The sequence below is a fragment of the Triticum urartu genome, chromosome 5A (genome assembly GCF_056163025.1).
Source record: "Triticum urartu cultivar PI428250 chromosome 5A, HENAU_Tu73, whole genome shotgun sequence".
In the NCBI taxonomy this organism is placed as follows: Eukaryota; Viridiplantae; Streptophyta; class Magnoliopsida; order Poales; family Poaceae; genus Triticum; species Triticum urartu.
The window spans coordinates 402,425,421-402,448,988 of NC_141877.1; the positions used below are offsets into that span (position 1 = coordinate 402,425,421).

The 23,568-nt window shown below is 53.8% G+C and overlaps 1 pseudogene; it reads left to right on the forward strand.

Moving 5' to 3' along the window:
* Positions 1–4,593: 4,593 nt before the first annotated feature.
* LOC125509233 (protein ELF4-LIKE 3 pseudogene) lies at positions 4,594–5,696 on the forward strand (annotated as a pseudogene).
* Positions 5,697–23,568: the final 17,872 nt, after the last annotated feature.

The window sequence follows — 23,568 nt, forward strand, 5'->3', positions numbered from 1 at the left end:
GAGTCTAGGACTAGGGGGTCCTCGGGTGTCCGGACTATTTGATATGGGCCAGACTGATGGGCCATGAAGATAAAGCAGAAGGCTATCCCCCGTGTCCGGGTGGGACTCCTATGTGCGTAGAACGACAAGTTTGGTGTTCGGGTGTAATGTCTCCTTCCTCTGCAGGCCAACTCTGTACAACCCTAGGCCCCTCTGGTGTGTATATAAACCGGAGGGTTTTAGTCCGTAGAGCCCACCAGAAGAATTACAGGCTAGGCAACTAGAATTTAGCCAATACGATCTCGAGGTAGATCAACTCTTGTAACCCCTATACACATTGAATACAATCAAGCAGGACGTAGGGTTTTACCTCCTTTAAGAGGGTCCGAACCTGGGTAAACATAGTGTCCCTTGTTACCATTGATCCTTAGACAGACAACTTGGGACCCCCTACTCGAGATCTGCCGGTTTTGACACCGACATTGGTGCTTTCATTGAGAGTTTCGTTGTGTTGTCGACAGAAGAATCGATAGCTCGCCTCGTCATCGACAATGGCGCTGTCTCCAGGGAGACCTTCCTCCCTGGTCAGCTTTTCGTATTTGACGGCTTCGTGCTACGTGCCAACTCAACCGGTCACCTTGAGTAGGTCAACAGTTACGCCCCTGGTCACCAGACCAGGTTTGGAAGTTTAAACTACATCACTGATATCCGAGGAGACCTGATCTTCGAGGGGTTCACGGTCTCTGCTACTCTTCGTGTCACTTCCAATAGATTTGTTCATGAGATTGGAGAAGTGCCTTTGTTGATTCAAACTTGGATAAATAGTCCTGATACTTTGCAAGCGGCAATGGACAAAAGAATGAAAGATAAATTTGACAAGTACTGGGGACTTTAGCACACAAAGGAGCAGGACATGAATGACAGAGAGAAGGAGAAGGGGAGGGGGGAGGGAAGGGGGAAGGAGAAGAAGGAGAAGGAGAATATCAATTTACTGAATTTTGCTGTTGCAGTTATTGATCCAAGATACAAGCTATCATTGTTCACAAATGCTATTGTTGATGAAATATTTGGTGAGGAAAAGGGAAATCAAGTTTGGGAATCTCTTAAAACTTGTTTCCTTAACTTATTTGATGAATATAGGGATCTTTATGCTCTAGCTGAATTACCAAATAAAGTACCTGAACCAAGACAACCGAAGGGAGGCAGAGGAGCCTTGCTCGCTGATGTTATAAAAAAGAAGTTGAAGATGTACAATGGTTCGAGTATGAATGTCAAGTCAGAACTTAACAAATATCTTGCTGAAGATACCGATGATATAGAGAGCAATGTTGACATTCTAGCTTGGTGGAAGAACAATGTTGCTCGATTTCCAATATTGGCACGCTTGGCCCGTGATGTGCTTGCTATACCCACTTCAACAGTAGCATCAGAGTCAGCTTTCAGCACAAGTGGGCGTGTTTTAGATGACTTTTGTACATCCCTTACTCCATTCATGTTGGAAACTCTAGTGTGTGCACAAGATTGGTTGAGAATGGGAAGACCTATTGACATTCAAGAACATATGGAGGAGTTGGCGATGATCGGAAAAGGTACAACATTGTTGTCTTTTTGGAAATAGAATAGTGATTTCTTCCTAGTTTCTTTATGTGAAATATTTGCTCAAAATTCTAAATGCGCTAGCTGTTGTATTCTTGGTCTCTTGATCTTGGAGTTGTTATAATTTCATTGACTTGCACATCATATTAGATCGTGCACTATAGCTTGCATTGCTTCCATTGCATAGTTAATTGAAGAATTTGGGCCCAAAGAAAAACGTCAAGATAAAAGTGACAAAAGCATGTCTTCCACTTTCAAATCACAAGGAAGAAACTTCAACTCCACCATTGAAACATCTACTTAAAGGTATAACATTTTAAGTTTTGACATGCAAGTTGACAATTGACATATCCTCATTATAATTGTATGATAATGCAATGAACTCGCACTTGTTGTTGCAGCATGAGCTTGTGAACTCGTGTTGGAGAGTTGTTGATGATATATGACTGGTTCAAGTCGTGGCTACTAAATGTCTAAACTGAACTATTTTGTGGTATGCTATGTTTCGTGGTTGGTGTCTCGTAGCCTACTATGTTGTTTGAATCTTTGTCATGATGTACTTGTGGGTTATGGTGAACACCTGTGCTAGTTGCTACTATTTGCTGAGAAGTGAATCTATGTACTGTTAAGATTGCGGCTATTGAATATTGACATGCAATGTGTTCCTGCAAACTGCCATTTCTCATGTTATGTTGCCGGAAATGTCATGCTATTATGCACTTATGATGTTCAAAATTATCATTTTTCATGTTATTATGCTGCTGAAAACTGATTTGTCATGCTGAGTTTTCCTGCTAAAAATTGACATTTGCCATGCTGAATTCTCTTGCTAAAAACTACACTCAAATGTACTATGTTTTCGGCACGTGTGTGACTCTGTAGCAGCTTGAGACGATTAACGGCCGTACTGATGCAACTGCCACTGTTTCTATCTCACTTCAAATAGAATATGGACGCATTTGTAAGTATGGGAAAATAATCACATCAATAAGTACCTTTGTTCAGTTTGGGAAATTTGGGACTACCCGAACCCGAAAATTCGGGTACCTGATATTTTGGGTTTTAGTTTTTTTAGGGATATATCGGGAGTCGTTTCTGAAAACCCGAATTTCAAAAAACCCGAATTACCCGACCTGAAAATTTGGGTAAACCCGAACGCCCAGGGTGAATATCTAGATCTGGACGTTCATCCTTCCTTCATCATCGATGAGACCATATTAATCTTTGTTTCGATATTGTCGTGGTTAGACCCAGTCCTTCACATTCAGTGTCCATGGGTGGATACTCTTTATCATCCTTCTTTCGTTGTGTTAACAGCGCAACGACATTCAAAAGTAATGGTCATTATTATTTTTATTTTATAATGTTGCTTGGGGCCGTCCCTTTGCTAAATACCCAAGACAACACATGACATGGGGCACTAATGGATTAATGTGTAGACGTGTGGCGACCAAAAAAACATTTGACACATATAAACCACGTGCTGGAGTGCGGCATGCCTCTACAAATAATGATTGCGGCCACTCACACAAATATCTTTCATCCTCAAAGAGTACTCCTCCACCATGGCTCATCCCTCCGGTGTGCCACCCCCCTCTCGAAAACATCACATCCCCCTTCTATCTTGCCTACCATCCTCCAAAGAATCGACCCTCCCTTGTTGCATTATTGAAACAACATCGGCGCCTTCCCTGTCCTCCATGCATCTAGATCTGGTACCGCATGTAATCGCTAATGGCCAGATCTCGTCTCCATGTCATTCCCACATTTAGATCTGGTATCATCGGCAACAGAGGATACCTTCATCCTCTCGATGGTTAGATTTGGTCTTCATGGCATCCCCATGTTTAGATCTGGTCTCATCGACGACATGGGATGCCTGCATCCTCTCGATGGCTAGATCTAGGTGCTCGCTCTTCTCCCGATCGCCACCGTGGTCAGGTTCAAGCATCTTTCTACCATTGTTCATGTTACCTAATTTAGTCTCTCATTCTTCCTTGGTTCCATGGTCAGATCTGATCTCTCGTCATTCCATGGGCAGGTCCGGTCTTCAATCCTTCCTTCGTTTCCTGGTGGACTGATGTGGAAACAACACCGACAATGAATGGTATGTTTATATATATTTGCTTTGTTCTTATTTTGTAATGTTTGCTTCAAACTTTGGGCCATTTCATTCTTTCTTCTCCATGTGGGAGCCAGGACAACTACATAGCTTGGGCAAATTACAAAGGATCCCAGCGATAAGCATTTGCCATGAAAATTGTTCATTACTTTCATGTTTTTCTTGCTATAGCTCTAGTAGTGCCTCGAGGAACAATTCAACACATGAAAAGTACCCTCCTTCACATTATCTTTTTTTTGCAGGGAACCCTCCCTCACATTATCAACCTCATTTATTCTTTCTCGACCACAGGCAATGCATAGTTTCAGTGCAAGAAAAAGATTATCGAGGAGGATTATGGCTAACAAGCTACCACATCTCCCTTCTATTTTGCCGACCATCCTCCAAAGTATCGATCATCCCTTGTTGCGTTGGTGAAACACCGTCAATGTGTTCCTTGTCCTCCATGTATCTAGATCTAGTACCACAAACAGTTACTAATGGCCAGATCTGGTCTCCATGTCATCCCCACGTTTAGATCTGGTCCCATCGAGAACAGAGGACACATTCATCCTCTCGATGGCCAGATCTAGGTGCCCGCCCTTCTCCCCATCACTTTTGTGGTCATGTTCAAGCATCTTTCTACCATTGTTCACCTTACCTGACCTGGTCTCTCATTCCTCCTTCGTTCCATGGCCAGATCCGATCTCTCGTCACCCCTTTCATCCCATTGCCAACTCCGGTCTTCCATCCTTCCTTTGTTGTCTTACGAACATATGTGGAAACGACGCCGATAATCAATGGTATGTTTATACATTTACTTTATTCTTATTATGTAACGCTGGGTTGATAGCCTGTCGCTGAGCCATCCCCTTTCTTTCTTCCCCATGTGGGAGCCACGACGGCCAGATGGCCGGGGCAAATTACGAAGGATCCGGGCGATAAGCACTTGCCGTGAAAAATTGTTCATTGCTTTCCTATTTCTTTGCTATAGCTCCACCAATGCCTCCAGGAACAATGCAACACATGACATGTACCCTTCCTCACATTATCAACCTCATTTATCCTTTCTGGAGCACACTCTATGGCAAACAAGCCATGGAAATCCAAACCAGTGTTAGGAGGAGAGGCCCCATAAAAAAATGGAGAAACAATTGCCAAGATAAGCCAGGGCTCCACGGGGGAAAGCGAAGGAAAGCAATCTCGGCACTTTCCCCCCTAAATTACAGCGCTCTTCATCCCACGTCAAAGGATCTCATCGGGTCGTAGCACACATCTCTCTCCCTGCCCCGACCCCGATATATTCTCCCCCCAAATCCCTTCCTCCGTCCGCCTTGTCTCGCTCTCTCGTTCCCTGCGTGACGACCCCCCCTCCCCTCCTCGGTATCCATCTTCCTCCCGCACTCAGAATTAGATCAGGGCGACCGGGCCAGGGAGGATGGAGAACAGCAGCGACCGGGAGGTGCTTCCGAACGGAGGAGGAGCCGGGGGGATGGGCAACGGCGCGGCTAACGGGCGGGCGGTGCAGGCGCTGCAGCGGAGCTTCGCCGAGGTGCAGGTGATCCTGGAGAAGAACCGGATTCTGATCCAGGAGATCACCCAGAACCAGGAGTCGCTCGAGGCCGGTGGCCTCAGCCGCAACGTCGCCCTCATCCGCGAGCTCAACGGCAACATCGCCCGCGTCGTCGACCTCTACAACGCCCTCTCCTGCTCCTTCTCCAGCTCCCTCACCAACGGCTCCGCCCCCGCTGCCTCCGACGCCTCCAAGGGGGGCTACAAGAGGCCGCGCCCTGCCCAGTAGAAGAGACAGACCGCCAGCGCCCTCTTCTCCTCTGTTCAGATTTAGATTTCTGCTGTGGCCATCCATGGCCAGGGCTCAGCGGCAGGCAGATTTGAGACTTCCTCTCTTTTTTTTCGTTTTCTTCTTTGTTTTAGCGTTGAGCTGAGAGATATGGACATGGGCAGCTTGTTGTCAGAGATGAAACAAAGATGCAGGCAGCAGTGTGTGGCTGTATCAGTATGTATCTGTGTTTGTGTTTGTGTGTTGTATGGCCTACTGGCGCTGGTGTCTTTCTTTCAGGCCAGATCGGATGGAATGATTGCTTTGTCCTGTGAAGTCGGTTGGTGAGAGGAGAGAGAAGCGATCCTGCTACTGCTACTGCTCACCATCAGGGATCAAGTACAAGAATCTGATCCATGATGGATCTCCTTCACACATCTTCTTTTTCATCATGTGCCTTTATTTGGATCTTCAGAACTGACTAATCTTAACTCCATAGGATGCATTTTTTTTCCCAGGAAGCAAGCGCTTCAATCCCTGCAGAACTTATTTGTTCCGACCGTCCATTCTCAAACATGGAAATTCTCTGTGTTCTAGTTCGGTTATTTCTTCAAAGAAAATTTCCCGTGCTTCGAGCAGCTCAATATCCATAGAACACATGGAAATAACCCACATCGCAAAGAATTCAACTCGCATACACTTGCTTTTGCAAATCTTGCAGGTGCCAAACAGTTCAATTTCCATAGAAACATGGAAAAATCCCTCCAAACCTTTCAATTTCTCTAGAAACATGGAAATTCCGCCCACTCAGATAGTTCAATTCCCATAGAAACAAGAAGTACTTCTCTGAGGCGATGACGATGCTTGTAGTCGTCATTAGGTGATCTACGGATCTGGATGTAATTTTTATTATTTCTGATATGTGTTGTACTATCATGATTGATGATGAATAGATTGAAAGTTTACCGAAAGAAAAAACTCCTAAGAAGCGGGTTTCTTGTAAACCTGAAAACGTCTCCCTTTTGGAGCAAAAACATGCCGTTCTTGTGGTAACGCACACATGAACAATCTTTCCACGCAAAGGCATCGCAAAGGGTGGAGCAGAGAGCGTGACTCCATTGCCATCACTCAAGCGGAGGGGATGGATGACAGCAGAGCAGGGCCAAAAGTTTTCGTCAGACACGCCCGTTTCAAGGCGAGCCGAGGACGCGCCCGGTTGTCGCTGGCCCAGAAAAAACCAAAAAAACTGCCCCGGGCTTTCTCCTACTCACTTAACGCTATCTAAAGAAAAGCCTGCAATTAACGCCATCTAAGAAACGTCTGCATTTACGCAGTGCCGGGTGCCCCGGGCGGGTGGTCCAGCCAGCCCCCCCGCCCCCGGGCCGGTGTGGCGTGAGAGGCCGCGTGATCGCGCCGTCTGACCGCGCACGGTTTTTGGTTCGGATATATGTCGGCCGGGAGCCCGCGCCGCGACCTCGATCGGATGCCACGTACTGCCGTGTGGGGCGGCGTACGAGACGTGCGGTGCGGAAGCGTTTTGCCGCACGGTATCTCGGCCTGGTTGGGTCTTTCGCATCACGATGGATCACGAGATGACTTTGTGTTGTTTCCGGCCGAGATCTGACGGATGAAAACGTGATGCGCGAGAAGGGCTAGGGGTCTTTGGTTGTCTGCATTGTTTTTTTTCTACTTTGCATATTTGTCCTAGTTGAGGTTGATTGAGCAAATGCCCGCAAAAAGTCATCATCTGCACATTTTTTTTAGTTGTCTGCATACCCTCTCCCCTAACTGCGAAGAAACATAAGTCATGTTGTTTGGTTGCGGGTTTGTTTAGACACAAACGCAAGTCAGACTGTTTGGTTAAATGCAACACATGTTGTGTGGTAACCTTCTTTTGAAGTGGTAAGCTTACCGGCTCGCTCGCAGGCAGGACAGAAATAGCAACCAGTTCAACATAGTGCCACATAATTAAACAATCTTTAACAAACCGTTCAACGCTAGCAAACCACTCAAGAGTGAACTTTCTAGACATTCATGGCGAAGGCAACATCATCTTTCTTGCACTTCGTCACCACCTCGACATCGTCTTGGTTGAAGACGATCACCTTGCGGGTGCCGGGAGTTAGCAGCTTGAAAGTGACTAGGTATCCGATCTTGATCTGGTGAACATTGGGGAAGGGGGCCCAACTTTGGTCAAGAGTGACCCTGCTGTTGATCACCTGGAGCGGCACCCTCCAGGTGTAGCCGGTGTTGGTCTTGAGCTTGAATTCCTAAGGGACGATGGGGAAGTGCTTGGTGAAGTTCAGTGGCATCGGCAGGCACACTACTACAGGAATGCCTAGCGGTGGTGGGCACCTAAATCCCAACAATGGCAGGCGAGGCTCTTAGGGCCGCCTGCCACTGACCTCCCGCCACTACTAACATGGTGATACACCCATTTTGCATCATATTTTTATATTGATATTTATTGCATTATGGGCCGTTATTACACATTTTGGCACAATATTTATGTCTTTTCTCTTTTATTTCACACTGTTTATACGAAGAGGGAGAATGCCGGCAGTTGGAATTCCGGACTGGAAAAGGAGCAAATCTGAGAGACCTATTTTGCACAACTCCAAAAGTCCTGAAACTTCACGAAGAATTATTTTGGAATATATAAAAAATATTGGGCGAAGAAAGTTTCAGAGGAGACCCATCAGGCATCCACAAGGGTGGAGGGCGCGCCCTACGCCCTGAGCGTGCCCCCCACCTCGTGGGCCACCTGGCAGGCCCCTGGTGCCCATCTTCTGTTATATGGTGTGTTTTGACCTGGAAAAAAAATCAAGAGGAAGCTTTCGGGACGAAGCGCCACCGTCTCGAGGTGGAACTTGGGCAGAACCAATCTAGGGCTCCGGCGGAGTTGTTCTTCCGGGGAAACTTCCCTCCCGGAGGGGGAAATCGAAGCCATCATCATCACCGACGATCCTCTCATCGAGAGGGGGTCAATCTCCATCAATATCTTTACCAGCACCATCTCCTCTCAAAACCTAGTTCATTTCTTGTATCCGATCTTTGTCTCAAAACCTCATATTGGTACCCGTGGGTTGCTAGTAGTGTTGATTACTCCCTGTAGTTGATGCTAGTTGGTTTATTCGGTGGAAGATCATATGTTCAGATCCTTAATGGTAATTAATACTCCTCTAATTATGAACATGAATTCTTTGTGAGTAGTTACGTTTGTTCCTGAGGACATGGGAGAAGTCTTGTTATAAGTAATCATGTGAATTTGGTATCCGTTCGATATTTTGATGAGATGTATGATGTCTTTCCTCTAGTGGTGTTATGTGAACGTCGACTACATGACACTTCAGCATTGTTTGGGCCTAGGGGGAGGCATTGGGAAGTAATAAGTAGATGATGGGTTACTAGAGTGACAGAAGGTTAAATCCTAGTTTATGTGTTGCTTCGTAAGGGGCTGATTTGGATCCATATGTTTCATGCTATGGTTCGATTTATCTTAATTCTTCTTTCGTAGTTGCGGATGCTTGCGAGAGGGGTTAGTCATAAGTGGGAGGCTTATCCAAGGAAGGGCAGCACCCAAGCACCGGTCCACCCACATATCAAATTATCAAAGTAACGAACACGAATCATATGAGCATGATGAAAACTAGCTTGACAGTAATTCCCATGTGTCCTTGGGAGCGCTTTGCATTATATAAGAGTTCGTCCAGCCTTGTCCTTTGCTACAAAAAGGATTGGGTCACCTTGCTGCACCTTAGTTACTTTTGTTACTTGTTACCCGTTAGGAATTATCTTATCGCACAACTATCTGTTATCGATAATTTCAGTGCTTGCAGAGAATACCTTGCTGAAAACCGCTTGCCGTTTCCTTCTACTCCTCATTGGGTTCGACACCCTTACTTATCGAAAGGTCTACGATAGATCCCCTATACTTGTGGGTCATCACATGGCATCAGTGACGGGTGCCCGCTCGCCAGTGATAGTGTTGGGGAACATAGTAATTTCAAAAAAATTCCTACGCACACGCAAGATCATGGTGATGCATAGCAACGAGAGGGGAGAGTGTTGTCTACATACCCTCGTAGACAGGCAACAGAAGCGTTGACACAACGTAGAGGAAGTAGTTGTACGTCTTCCCAATCCGACCGATCTAAGTACCGAACGTACGGCACCTCCGAGTTCTGCACACGTTCAGCTCGATGACGATCCCCGGACTCCGATCCAGCAAAGTGTCGGGGAAGAGTTCCATCAGCACGACGGCGTGGTGACGATCTTGATGTTCTACCGTCGCAGGGCTTCGCCTAAGCACCACTACAATATTATCGAGGAGTATGGTGGAAGGGGGCACCGCACACGGCTAAGAAAATGATCACGAGGATCAACTTGTGTGTTTAGAGGTGCCCCCTTGCCCCCGTATATAAAGGAGCAAGGGGGGTGCGGTCGGCCCTAGGAGGAGGCGCGCAGGAGGAGTCCTACTCCTACCGGGAGTAGGACTCCCCCCTTTCCCTAGTTGGATTAGGACTTGGGGGGAAGGAGGAGAGGGAAGAAAGGAAGGGGGGGCGCCGCCCCCCTCCTTGTCCAATTCTGACTTGGGGGGGGGGGGGGGGGGAGGGGCGCGCAGCAGCCCCTAGGCCTCCTCTCCTCTTCCTCCACTAGGCCCATTAGGTTACTGGGGGGTTTCGGTAACCTCCCGGTACTCCGGTAAAATGCCGATTTCACTCGGAACACTTTCGATGTCCAAACATAGGCTTCCAATATATCAATCTTTATGTCTCGACCATTTAGAGACTCCTCGTCATGTCCGTGATCACATCCGGGACTCCGAACAAACTTCGGTACATCAATATATATAAACTCATAATGAAACTGTCATCGTAACGTTAAGCGTGCAGACCCTACGGGTTCGAGAACAATGTAGACATGACCGAGACATGTCTCCGGTCAATAACCAATAGCGGAACCTGGATGCTCATATTGGCTCCTACATATTCTACGAAGATCTTTATCGGTCAGACCGCATAACAACATACGTTGTTCCCTTTGTCATCGGTATGTTACTTGCCCGAAATTCGATTGTCGGTATCTCAATACCTAGTTCAATCTCGTTACCGGCAAGTCTCTTTACCCGTTTCGTAATACATCATCTCGCAACTAACTCATTAGTTGTAATGCTTGCAAGGCTTATGTGATGTGCATTACCGAGAGGGCCCAGAGATACCTCTCCGACAATCGGAGTGACAAATCCTAATCTCGAAATACGCCAACCCAACATGTACCTTTGGAGACACCTGTAGAGCTCCTTTATAATCACCCAGTTACGTTGTGACGTTTGGTAGCACACAAAGTGTTCCTCCGGCAAACGGTAGTTGCATAATCTCATAGTCATAGGAGCATGTATAAGTCATGAAGAAAGCAATAGCAACATACTAAACGATCGGGTGCTAAGCTAATGGAATGGTTCATGTCAATCACATCATTCTCCTAATGATGTGATCCCGTTAATCAAATGACAATGCATGTCTATGGTTAGGAAACATAACCATCTTTGATTAACGAGCTAGTCTAGTAGAGGCACACTAGTGATGTTTAGTTTGTCTATGTATTCACACAAGTATTATGTTTCTGGATAATACAATTCTAGCATGAATAATAAACATTTATCATGATATAAGGAAATAAAATAATAACTTTATTATTGCCTCTAGGGCATATTTCCTTCAGTCTCCCACTTGCACTAGAGTCAATAATCTAGATTACACAGTAATGATTCTAACACCCATGGAGCTTTGGTGCTGATCATGTTTTGCTCGTGGAAGAGGCTTAGTCAACGGGTCTGCTACATTCAGATCCGTATGTATCTTGCAAATCTCTATGTCTCCCACCTGGACTAGATCCCGGATGGAATTGAAGCATCTCTTGATGTGCTTGGTTCTCTTGTGAAATCTGGATTCCTTTGCCAAGGCAATTGCACCAGTATTGTCACAAAAGATTTTCATTAGACCCGATGCACTAGGTATGACACCTAGATCGGATATGAACTCCTTCATCCAGACTCCTTCGTTTGCTGCTTCCGAAGCAGCTATGTACTCCGCTTCACATGTAGATCCCGCCACAACGCTTTGTTTAGAATTGCACCAACTGACAGCTCCACCGTTTAATGTAAACACGTATCCGGTTTGTGATTTAGAATCGTCCGGATCAGTATCAAAGCTTGCATCAACGTAACCATTTATGATGAGCTCTTTGTCACCTCCATATACGAGAAACATATCCTTAGTCCTTTTCAGGTATTTTAGGATGTTTTTGACCGCTGTCCAGTGATCCACTCCTGGATTACTTTGGTACCTCCCTGTCGGATTTCAGGTTCCGACAGACCCTTGAGGTTCGAACACTGGGGTGCGCGCGGAGATTTCGCCTTCTACCTACCTGCACCCCTCCACCTTGCCAAGATCTAAGCTATGGAAAGAACAACACAAGAGACACAGGGTTTATACTGGTTCGGGCCACCGTCGTGGTGTAATACCCTACTCTAGTGTGAGGTGTGGTGGATTGCCTCTTGGGCTGATGATGATGAGCAATACAAGGAAGAACAGCCTCGCGAGGGTCTGTTCTTGGTTGGGAGGGTGAACTGCTAGGGGGAGTTCAGTCACCCTTCTCTCTCCCTCTTCTCGATTACGACCCTAGCTAGTTTCTGGGTTGGCCGATTCTGGATCCTCCCTACCCTGGGGGTGGCTAGTCCTATTTATAGGCAAAGGCCCTGGGCCTCTTCCCAAATATTGAGCGGGAAGGGCGCCAACAATTGGCCATTTTGAAGGGGAACATCGGGTACACTTACCCTGACTAAAGTTGGTCCTCGCCTGCCAAAGGCTCTGGTGGTGACGCTGGCTTGGGCTCCACAATGACTTCCTTCCTGCCGTTGGACTGGTCTTGGTCTCGTTGCACCGAAATGGATGCCTTTGCTTGATGCTCTCGCCTGCGCTTGCTCCCATTGCACCAAAGAGGAAAGGAGGACACTGCGCGGGCTGGCGCCTGCCTGGCGCCCTTGGTCGTCATGGCTTGCGTCACGGGCACCTCGTGAGGTACCCCGCCTTGATCTCTCCGCCTCCTCGCGAGCCAGCCTGATGTGGCCATGCCTGAGGAAGCTCCGTGTCGTCCGCCCCACGAGGCTTGGCCCCTCGAGAGGGTCTTGGGGTTGTGTCGATGAAGACGGGCCATGCTGGGCCCCCTTTGAGCCACGCCGCAGGCCGCAGGCAGGCAAGTCTGGGGACCCCCGTTCCCAGAACACCGACAGTAGCCCCCGGGCCCAAGGCGCGCCCGGACTTGGCCGTGCAGGGAGGCGAAAGGACAAGGGCGAAGCACCGCGGGCCCTAACAGCCTGCGGCCTTGGGCGCCGCGTGGCGGTTGATTGGACGTGGGCGTCTCCACTTCCCCACGGCACCTCGGCAACTGCGCGAATTGGACAAGTCCCTGTATGCAAAATCAGGTCATAATTACCTGCGATCGTGGGGGAGGGGGCGACGGTTGGCCCTCGCCGGCTATAAGTACGAATCGGCGCGCGCCCTTCCAGTTCATCCCCCCTTGCTTCTCCTTCTTCTTCATGGCCCCGTCGAGGAGGTTCTCGGCCGCAGAGAAGGGGAAGGCTCGCCAGGTTGAGCCTGCCTCTCCCCCGCCCAAGCGCGGCCGAGGGCGCCCTCGCAAACATCCTGTGGCCACCACGGCAGCTCCCCGCGGCCGCAGAGACGATTTCCAGCATGGTGACGGGGGGACTGCTGCGGCTGGGGGACGCGTTTCGGTCGCGCGTCCCCCTAGGCCGCGCTTTCGCGCGACAGAGGTGCTGCCGGAGTTTGTTGTGTGGTCGGCGGAGCCGACTAGCACCCGGCTTCCGCTTCCTTGCTTCCTCCTCGGCGAGCTCCCGGCTAGCGCCCAGGGAGGCCTCTGGCTCCAGGCAGACGGCTGCTGCAGCCGGGCCTCATGGGCTTCACTGGAGGTCTCCGCAGCCGGGAGCCTGGCCTTGGCCCGCGGTTGGCAGACGTTCGCCCGCGCGCGTGGCTTGAGCCGTCGGTGCACCATGCACTTCAAGTTTGACGGTGACGCCACCCTCTACGTGGGGGTGTTTGGGGAAGATGGTCGCCGCGCAGGGTGCTGCCCTGAGGACGACAACCGCGGCCGGGAACCCAGCCCCGACGATTATGGAGAGGACAGCGCTCGCGTGATTGGCGGTGCTCAGGGTTCCCCAAGCTTCACCAGTTCTTCTTCAGGCGACGACTCTTCTAGCGGTGGCCGCGGTCAGCCTCCACGCCGTCGTATCTGCTTGGGAGGTGGCAGCGTGTCTGCCCGCCGTCACGCATCAGTGAAGCGCGAGAGGGAGTCTGCCTGAGCGCCGGAGGCAGCTCGGGTCTTCCCTACAGGCCGGTGTGAGGCGAGCTGCGCCTGATTTGTTCTTCCTTTTCCTTTTTCCTGTGTAAAAAGAAAGTAGTGTGGAGCCCCGCAGGGGCATGTTTGGGTTATTGCTGTTAATCGTCGCTTTTCTTCCGTTATCGTGCCTTCCGGCTATGTGCCCGCGCATGGGTAGTTCCCGGCCCCAGCCGTGGGGGGCGACCGACCCAGGCCCTGTGTTTGTGTAGCGGTGCCCGTGGGGCACGGACTGGAGGGGTGCTCCTGTAATGGACCCAGGTCGCGAAACCTTTGAACGACTAGGACAGGAACTCTCGCGAGGGCGCTCGGCTGCCCCCCCCCCCTCGCGAGGCCTTGCATAAGAGAAATCGAGGCAGGAGAGTGAAAGGTCGAAGAACCACAAGCCAAAGACGACAACAACTTCAATAAAACTTCGAATGAGAACGAACAAGCCAACTACGAAAAGCAAATGAAAAAGCCACGTCCGGCACCTAATCTAGTCTTCGACGTCTTCTCACCAGGGCGGAGCTAAGTGCTGCCACTGGGCGTGGGAGGGAGCCCCAGGGCCTGAGGCCGACGCTCCTGAGACTACGGGGCGTGTACAACCCCAACTCATTATTACGTGAGAGTGTCACGGGCGGCGAGCTTCACATGTGTTGGCCTTCTTCACAGGCTCCGGGCCTTTTCCAAAACGCGACAGCTTCACAGGCATTCGCCTTCTTCACAGGCTCCGGGCCTTTTCCAAAATGCGACAGCTTCACAGGCATTCGCCTTCTTCACAGGCTCCGGGCCTTTTCCAAAACGCGACAGCTTCACAGGCATTCGCCTTCTTCACAGGCTCCGGGCCTTTTCCAAAACGCGACAGCTTCACAGGCATTCGCCTTCTTCACAGGCTCCGGGCCTTTTCCAAAACGCGACAGCTTCACAGGCATTCGCCTTCTTCACAGGCTCTGGGCCTTTTCCAAAACGCGACAGCTTCACAGGCATTCGCCTTCTTCACAGGCTCCGGGCCTTTTCCAAAACGCGACAGCTTCACAGGCATTCGCCTTCTTCACAGGCTCCGGGCCTTTTTAGGGGTAGAACCTCCGAAGGTGCTGGATGTTCCATGCGTTCTGGACCGACACCCCCTCCTGAGTCTCCAAGCGCGAGGAGCCGGGCCTGGAAACATGAACAACCTTGAACGGGCCCTCCCACATGAGAGAGAGCTTGTGCAGTCCCTCCCTGGAGAGAACCCGCCTAAGCACGAGGTCTCCTACCTCGAGAGTTCTGGGGCGGATGTTGCGGCAGTGATATCGTCGCAGTGCTTGTTGGTACCTCGCCGCTCACAGCGCGGCTTCTCGGCGACGTTCCTCCCCCAGCACGAGGTCCATCCCCCGCATGGCGTCCTGCTGCGCCTCGTCGAATGCCAGGACCCGCGCGGAGCGACGTCTGACCTCGTGAGGGAGGACCGCTTCGGCTCCGTAGACCAGGAAGAACGGGGTCTCTCTAGTTGGCTTGGTCGCGGTTGTGCGGATGGACCACAACACGGACTGAAGCTCATCGTACCAACCTTTGCCGCAGGCCTCCAGCTTCTTCTTGAACGTCCTGGTCTTGAGGCCCCTTAGGACCTCTGCGTTGGCTCGCTCGGCCTGGCCGTTGCTTCGGGGGTGCGCCACCGAAGCGTAGAATATCTGCGTTCCAAGGTTAGCACAGTATGTTTTGAAGAGGTCACTGGTGAACTGCGAACCGTTGTCCGTGATGATGCGTTTCGGCACCCCGAACCGGCTCACGATGCCCCTGATGAACTTGACCGCGGAACCCGCGGGGATGGTGCGGACGGCCTCTACTTCAGCCCACTTGGTGAACTTGTCCACGGCGACGTAGAGGTAGCGGTAGCCCCCTGGCGCCCGAGGAAACGGGTCCAGGATGTCCAGCCCCCAGACTGCGAATGGCCATGAAAGGGGTATAGTCTGCAGGCCTCCTGCCGGCTGATGGATCTGCTTGGCGTGGAACTGGCAGGCCTCACAAGCTTTCACTAGTTCGACGGCATCATTGAGTGCGGTGGGCCAATAAAACCCACTGCGGAACGCCTTACCGACGAGGGTCCGTGATGATGAATGATGTCCACAGTCTCCGCCGTGTATATCTTCCAGCAGTTCCTTTCCTTGCTCCCTGGAGATGCAGCGCAGGGACACATTGTTTGGTCGCTTCCGGTAGAGCTCTCCATCCTTGATGCAGTATGACGTGGCCTGCTGTGCCACACGCTCCGCTTCCTCCTCCTTCTCCGGCAGGGTCCCTCATGTTAAGTAACTCCGGAGCTCTGTTATCCAGCACCCCTCCTGAGGTTCCATCGTCAGGAGCAGGCGTGCTCCTGAGGCCGGGCCATAGACCAGGGCTCCTGAGGCAGGTGGCTGGGGGAGCTCCTCCCGAGGCTGAGCCGTGTTTGATAATGACGGCAAGGCTGAGGGCTTGAAGAGCCGCTCCTCGAAAACGCCAGACTCCTGAGGTAACCGCCTGGACGCCCGTTTGGCGATGTCGTCGGCCTCCTGATTGGTGCCACGGGGCACATGCTGCAACTCCAACCCCTAGAACTTCTTCTCCATCCTGCAGACCTTCGCAAGGTAGGCTTCCATGTGCTCATCTTTCGGCTCGTACACCTTGTTGGAGAAATTGACAAGGAGCTGTGAATCGCCCTTGATGGTGAGGCGTTTCACCCCCAGGGCAGCTGCGGCCTTCAAGCCCGCTATTAAACCTTCATACTCCGCTATGTTGTTGGAGACCTTTTCACCTTGCTGGAAACAGAGTTGTACAGCGTAGTAGAGCTTGTCCTGAGTGGGCGATATAAGCACCGTCCCAGCCCCAGCGCCATGCCTGGAGAACGCCCCATCGAAGTACATGACCCAGCCTTCTGGCGCCTCGCTTCCCGAGAAGAGGGACCGATCCTCGTCGGCCTTGAGGCCTGGTGCCTCCGTCCATTCTGCCACAAAATCCGCCAATGCTGCTCCCTTGATGACTCTGGTTGTGCTGAATTCGAGCTGAAACGCTTATAGTTCTATGTTCCACTCAGCGACCCTTCCAGCTGAGTTAGGGATCCTGAGCACTCTCTCCAGGGGGTATGACGAGACGACCTTGATGGGGTGACCCTGAAAATAGTGTCGCGGCTTGCGCGAGGCCACCAGTAGCGCGAGGAGGAGCTTCTGAGGCATGGGGTACCGTGCCCTCGCATCCCGCAACACCGTGCTGACGAAGTACACTGGGTGCTCAATGAGGTTGGGTGCGTCAGTGCTGGTGGCGCCCTTCGGAGACCATGGCACCTCCTGAGGCGATGAGGCCTCCTGAGGCTGGCCATCCGGGAGAGGGGCCTCTTCCGCCTCCGGTGCACTCCTCTACGGCGGCTGATCCTCCTCTGCCGCGGTGGCGATTTCTGTGGGACTTCCTAGTTCCTGTTTTGCCTTGTCCCGGGCTGCTGCTGTGGTTTTGATTCGACGCTCCTCTGTAACCGCCACCAGGGCTGCGCTGGCGGAGTAGGGAGTGGCGGCGAGGTAGAGCACCAGGGGCTCTTGAGGGCGCGGAGCCACCATGACCGGAGGGCTGGTCAGGTATCTCTTGAGATCCTGGAACGCCTTGTTGGCCTCTTCGGTCCACTCAAAGGGCCCCTTTTTCTTCATTAGCTGGAAGAAGGGCAGCGCTCGCTCCCCCAACTTGGAGATGAAGCGCCCTAGCGCGGTCACGCACCCAGTGAGCTTTTGCATTTCTCTGAGGGTCTTTGGCGGGCTCATGTCCTCGACCGCCTTGACCTTTTCCGGGTTAGCCTCGATGCCTCGGTGGGACACGAGGAAACCCAAGAGCTTGCCCGAGGGGACTCCGAACACACACTTCTCTGGGTTGAGCCGCAAGTTCACTATGTTGAGGCTCGCGAAGGTTTCCTCCAGGTCTTGTATCAGGGTCCTGGCCTCCCGAGACTTCACCACAATGTCATCGACGTAAGCCTCAACATTCTTCCTGAGCTGCGGGCCTAAGGTGATGTGCATCAGCCGCTGAAAGGTCTCCCCTACGTTACGCAGCCCGAAGGGCATGCATGTGTAGCAGTACACTCCACACGGGGTTAGGAAGCCTGTCTTTTCGATGTCTTCTACCGCCATCTTGATCTGGTGATACCCAGAGAAGGCATCCAAGAAGCATAGCAGGTCGCATTCCGCGGTGGAATCGACGATCTGGTCGATGCGGGGGAGCGAGAACGGATCTTGCGGGCATGCCTTGTTGAGGTTGGTGAAGTCGACACACATGCGCTCCTTCCCTCCCTTCTTTGGCACAACGACAGGGTTGGCCAACCAATCCGGGTATCGGACCTCGCGAATGACCCCAGCGGCTTCTAGTTTGCGGGTCTCTTGGACGATGAAGGCCTGCTTTTCTGTGGACTACCGCCTTGCCTTCTGCTTCACAGGGCGCACGTTGGGGCACACGTTGAGGTGATGCTCGATTACGCTCCTAGGAATCCCCGCCAACTGGTCAGGCTCCCAAGCGAATACCTTCTTGTTTGCGTGCAGGAACCCGACCAGGGCCTCCTCCTGCTCGGGTTCGAGGTTGGCGCCTATGGTGAAAGTGGCGTTGGTGGACCCGTCCTCATCGACGGGTATCTGCTTGGTTTCTGCCTTGTCTTGGGTGAACAACTGTTTCTTCTTGGCGGGTGCAGCCCCCTTGGGCTCGGGGGTCTCCGAGTCGGCGGGCTGTGCCGGCGCCGCCGTCTTGAAGGTGAGATTGAGCACTCACAGTGCGTCTCCGGTGTCCCCGTGCACGGTGAGGACACCGCTGCTCCCGGGCATCTTCATGAGGTTGTACGCCGGGTGCGTCGCGACCATGAACTGGGCCAGCGCTGGGTAGCTGAGGATGGCGTTGTAGGGGAGGCCGATGGGGGCGATGTCGAAGTCGACCAGCTCCGTGCGGAAGTTGTTGTAGGTGCCGAAGGTTACTGGGAGCCGGATCTGTCCCAAGGAGCTGGACAATCCGCCCCCAACGCCTGAGAAGGGCCGGCTGGGTTGCAGCCGTTCTAGGGGTATGCAGAGGAGGTTGAAGGCCTCAACCGAGAGCACGCTGAGGCCCGCACCGCCATCGATGAGAGTTCTGGTGACGGCCACCTAGCAGATGGTGGGTGTGCACAGCATGGGGAGCGCACCCGAGTAGGCCGAGTTGGAGGGGTGGTCCTCCAAGCTGAAGGTCAGGCCGGCCTTGGGCGCCGCCTGGTCCGGGAGAGCCCCCTGCCGCGTGGAAGCGGCGCTGACCCGGCGGATGAACGGCTTGACGTGGTGACTTGTAGGCGGCGCCTGCGAGCCGCCCAGGAGGGCCGCGACGACCGGGGGTGCTGGTGTAGCTTGGTGGGCGGGGGAGAGGCCGCGGAGCTCTTCCCAAGAGGCCACGGAGGCTGCCGGCAGGTGGAGCAGCCATGCGCGCGGAGCGCCGGTGAGGGCCATGGGGAGCCAGTTGACCATGACCCTATCGTCACCTCCAGCTTCGAGGATGGCCTCCTCGTACGCCAGCAAGAAGGCTAGCGGATCAGTCGCGCCGCCGTAGCGCGGCGGCGTCGTTGGCTTGAACTGGTCTGGCCACCGTACCTGTTGTAGGGCTGGGGCCAGGGCTCAGAGCCCCCTGGCCCCCATGCTGCCACCGGCGGCCGGAGCAGGCGATGCGCTTCTCATCGCGAGGCAGGTTGTGGCGGTGGCGGAAGGGAAAACTCCGGTGCACCCCCTACCTGGCGCGCCAAATGTCGGATTTCGGGTTCCGACAGACCCTTGAGGTTCGAACACTAGGGTGCGCGCGGAGATTTCGCTTCCTACCTACCTGCACCCCTCCGCCTTGCTAAGATCTAAGCTATGGAAAGAACAACACAAGAGACACAGGGTTTATACTGGTTCGGGCCACCGTTGTGGTGTAATACCCTACTCCAGTGTGAGGTGTGGTGGATTGCCTCTTGGGCTGATGATGATGAGCAATACAAGGAAGAATAGCCTCGCGAGGGTCTGTTCTTGGTTGGGAGGATGAACTGCTAGGGGGAGTTCAGTCACCCTTCTCTCTCTCTCTTCTCGATTGCGACCCTAGCTAGTTTCTGGGTTGGCCGATTCTGGATCCTCCCTACCCTAGGGGTGGCTAGTCCTATTTATAGGCAAAGGCCCTGGGCCTCTTCCCAAATATTGAGCGGGAAGGGCGCCAACAATTGGCCATTTTGAAGGGGAACATCGGGTACACTTATCCTGACTAAAGTTGGTCCTCGCCTGCCAAAGGCTCTGGTGGTGACGCTGGCTTGGGCTCCACAATGACTTCCTTCCTGCCGTTGGACTGGTCTTGGTCTCGTTGCACCGAAACGGGTGCCTTTGCTTGATGCTCTCGCCTGCGCTTGCTCCCTTTGCACCAAAGAGGAAAGGAGGACACTGCGCAGGCTGGCGCCCGCCTGGCGCCCTTGGTCGTCATGGCTTGCGTCACGGGCACCTCGTGAGGTACCCCTGTCGGCGTTCTGGGAACGGGGGTCCCCAGACTTGCCTACCTGCAGCCTGCGGCGTGGCTAAAAGGGTGGCCAGCGCGGTCCATCTTCATCAACACAAACCCAAGACCCTCGCGAGGGGCCAAGCCTCGTGGGGCGGACGACGCGAAGCTTCCTCAGGCGCGGCCTCGTCAGGCTGGCTCACGAGGAGGTGGAGAGATCAAGGCGGGGTACCTCACGAGGTGCCCGTGACGCAAGCCATGACGACCGGGGGCGCCAGGCGGGTGCCAGCCCGCACAGCGTCCTCCCTTCCTCTTTGGTGCAAAGGGGGCAAGCGCAGCCGCGGAGTACCGAGGAATCAGGCAAATGTTGCCATTTCGGTGCAATGAGACCAAGACAAGGAGGACTATGAGACGGAGGTCACCGTGGAGCCCAAGGCGGCGTCATCACCAGAGCTTTGCGCAGGCGAAGACTAATTTTGTCAGGATAGTTGATACTAGCTGGCCCCCTTCAAATTAGCTCGCCATTGTTGGCTCCCTTCCCGCTCGATATTTGGGAAGAGGACCAGGGCCTCTATAAATAGGACCAGCCACCCACAGGGACACGGGGGGACAGAGAGACGGAGCAAGGAAAGGCAGGGAAAAAGTGAGAGAGAGAGAGAAGATCAGAAAGAGAGAGAGAGAGAAAGGTGACTGAGCTCCTCCCAGCAGTTCATCACCCCAGCCAAGAATAGACCCTCGCGAGGCTGTTCTTCCTTGTATTGTTCATCATCATCAGCCCAAGAGGCAATCCACCACACCACACACTGGAGTAGGGTATTACACCACAACGGTGGCCCGAACCAGTATAAACCCTGTGTCTCTTGCGTTGTTCTTTCCTTAGTTCAGATCCTAGCAAGGCGGAGGGGTGCAGGTAGGTAGGAGGCGAAATCTCCGTGCGCACCCCAGTGTTCGAGCCTCAAGGGTCTGCCGGAACCCAAAATCCGACATTTGGCGCACCAGGTAGGGGTGCGCCGGGATTCGTCTTCCACCACCCCGTTCTCCTCCGACCATCACGCCCATGTCTGACACTCGTCGGGCCCGCGCCGAGCGCCGGGCCGCGCTCGCTTCCCGCGTCGCCCAGACGGCCCCTGTCGGCGGGCGACCTCGCCGTTCCCCGTCACTTGCCATCAACGCCGCCACCGGCCCGGCGGGGGACGAGCATCAAGCATCGTCCCAGCATCCGTCCGTGCGGAAGACGGCCGCACCGCAACTCCCTCGCTCACCCCAGCTGGTTCTTCGTCCCGCGTGCTCCGCGCGCCCATGGAGGCTCGGGCTGCACTCATCGCGGCGAACGAGCTCCTGCGCTACCGTGCCGTCGATGATGTCTACGAAGAATGGATCGACCGCATCGCCGAGCTTGTCCGCGCCGCAGGGGCTCTCCTGCGCCGTCTGTTCCGCTGCACCGCACCCCGCCCCGCGCGGGCAGTGAAGCCCCGGTGGAGCCCGGCCGCCTCCTCCTCAGGAAGGCGCCATGGCTCCAAGGCGCATGGCCCCTGGGCGGAACCCGCTCCGTCAGGCGCCGTCGTAGCAAGAGCAGAGTTGTCAAGAAGTCCCTCGCCCGCAGGAAGCTGCCCGGGCGCTCCCTGCTCCAGCACGTCGCGACCATGCTCCTGCTCCCGCGCGTCAGGACCCCGTGCTGCTCCCAGCTGCAGCGCGTGGGGACATGCAAGACCAAGTTCCCCGTCATCCAAGGCCTCCCGTGGCCACAGCAGGCTGCCGCGCCTTCACCGCCGAGCTACGCAACGTCGCGTGGCCCGGCAAGTTCAAGCCAGACCTGCCTCCTCGCTACGACGGCACGGCTGACCCTGCGGAGTTCCTCCAGCTCTACGAGCTGGGCATCGAAGCTGCCAACGGAGACGAGAAGGTCATGGCGAACTGGTTCCCCATGGCACTCAAGGACGGGGCCCGCACCTGGCTCCTGAACCTGGCTCCAGGCACAATCTCCTCCTGGGACGAGATGCGCACCCGCTTCATCGCCAACTTCCAAGGCACTCGCGACCGGCCACCCGCCGTGAGCGACATGCGCCGCATCAAGCAACAGCCCGGGGAGACCCTGCAGAAGTACATCCAGTGCTTCAACAGCGCGCGCCTCAAAGATTTCCAAGGTGACTGAGGAGGCCATCATCTCGGCCTTCTCCGACGGCGTGCGCGACGTCAAGATGAAGGAGGAGCTGGCGATGCATGAAGACCTGTGCACCTCCTTGGAACTGTTCAACCTGGCACCCAAGTGCGCCAGGGCCGAGGAAGGGCGTCTCTCCCTCCTCGAGCTGCCTGCCGCAGACCCAGAAGAGAAGAAGCCCAAGGCCAAGGATGTGAAGCGCAAGGGGGCTGCCGTGCTCGCGGTAGAACCAGACACCAAGCGGGGCAGAGATCAACCCGAACCTTCCAAGGGCAGCCGGTACTGTGTGTACCACGACCTCCATACCCACAACACCAACGAATGTCAAGAGCTCCGAGCCGTGCGAGAAGGAAGGATCGGCCATCGCCATGAGCGCAGTGACCGGGGCTACGACCGAGGAGGAGGAAGGAACGCAGGACGCTGGGAAGACCGTGGCCCGCGCCAAGGGTGGCGCGATCAACCTCGCGAGGATCGCTGGCAAGACCCACCTCGCGAGGGAGGCTGGAGAGATCAGCCTCGCGAGGGAGACTGGAGGGATCAGCCTCGCGAGGATCGCCCGCAAGGCAACGCAGGCCTCCCACCGCTGCCGCCGCAGCCAAGGAGAAACGAGGACCGCCACCAGGACGAGGGGGCTGGGGGCTTCCAGGAGCCGCGCGCGATCGCCTACATCCTGGGCGGGGCACAAGCCCCAGCCTCTCAGCGCATCTTCAAGCAGTTCGCCCGCGAAGTGAACGCAGCCCTCCCCAGGCTCGAAGCCACGCGCCCTCTCAGGCGGTCGGCGTGCGCCATCACGTTCAGCTCAGCAGATCAGCTCAAGTGTGCGGCTACAGCCGGAGTTCTCCCGATGCTTTGTTCCCCAATCATCAACAACGTGGTGGTCACCAAGACCCTCATCGATGGCGGGGCAGGGCTCAACGTCCTGTCCGTGGAAACATTCAACAACCTCCAAGTGCCCTACAGCCAGCTTCAGCCAACCAAGCCTTTCTCCGGTATCACCGACGGCTCCACGGTCCCGATTGGGCAGGTCCGCCTCCCTGTCACCTTCGGGGCACGCAACAACTACCGCACCGAGCTTATCGACTTCGACGTCGCTCACATTCGCCT